The sequence below is a fragment of the Lactuca serriola genome, chromosome 8 (assembly GCF_051521515.1).
Source record: "Lactuca serriola cultivar US96UC23 chromosome 8, Lser_US96UC23_V15, whole genome shotgun sequence".
Lineage (NCBI taxonomy): Eukaryota > Viridiplantae > Streptophyta > Magnoliopsida > Asterales > Asteraceae > Lactuca > Lactuca serriola.
In genome coordinates, this window is record NC_136415.1 from 95,909,635 (window position 1) to 95,910,961 (window position 1,327).

Here is a 1,327-nt window from a genome sequence, read left to right on the forward strand (position 1 = left end):
GTATACTGAGCAAGGCCCGATGAAGGGCGGGGCCCATTATGTGTTTATTAGGTATGTTATGTGGTGCTTTGGGGAACTCACTAAGCTTTGTGCTTACGGTTTTCAGTTTATGCTTCAGGTACTTCGGTTTTCAAAGCGAAGAGCTCGGGATGATTGTAGGGAACACACCACTCGATTATGCATTCTGCAATTTACTCTAATAATGATGATATATTGATAAAACTTTGATCACCTTGGTTTTATGAAATTGATATGAATTAATGGTTTATTAATTCAAAAAAGAAAATTTTTATGGTCATATTTTTGGGACGTTACAAGTTGGTATCAGAGCCTTGGTTTGAGAGATTCAGACATACACTCGGGTGTGTCTGAACTCAAACTAGGGATTTGCTATAGTTTTTCAAAAAGAAATGTATTTTTAAGAGAAGAGTTTTCTAAGACAAGAAAGGGTGTAGTTCATGCAATCATCCAAACTCAAGTAAGTTTTCCAAAAATACTCATACATGTTAATATGTTATCTGATATGATTTGATTATAAATATGTGAATCACATGCTATTTAGGGCTAAGGATCTGCTCAGTGTTTGCATGATAGAATGCTAGGAGAGATGCCTTGTATTCCTATTGTATGAGCTTGTAGACCTGCATGCTAGTTCTGATTAGTCAGTGATAGATTAGCCTGATATGTGATGCCTTGTAGCCTAAGAAGCATGGGATGCTAGTTTGGGTATAATTTATATGCGTAAGGAAATCAACAGCGAGAGTGGAAGTTCCTAGCATGAGTTGTAGTATGTGGGATTGGGTTCTTTGGTTATTCTATGGATTTGAATCTCACTGCACGAATGATGTTTTCTTTGTGCTTTGTGGAACTCTTAGGTGATGAGAGTTAGCTACTAAGTGAATATGTAAGTCACATGTGACAAAGGTTGAAAAACAGAGAGTGATGGATTTGACCCTATTTTGCAGCTCTCGTCTGAGTCTAACCATTGTAGGGATGAGTCTGTTACTCGAAGGATTATCTAAGCTTCGTTGTATGTGATTGTATTCATGAGGTGGGTAACTGACATTATGGAGATTTCTTCAGTAGCTGATGGAAGGGTGAGGTCGGGAAACTAGGAAAACCTAGGAAGTGCTTTAGTGGGTTTAGTTGCGCTATTTAGCGATCATGTGGAGTATCAGATTAAGAATGTGACTTAGAGGATTTGGGATGATTCTTGAGGAAAGTATGGATAGGTGTGGAAGGTAGTATTAGGCCTGTACTACTGAAAGCATAGGATCCATACTCGAATTATGGAAAGTTTCTGAGAATCTAGGAAACCTGATGGATG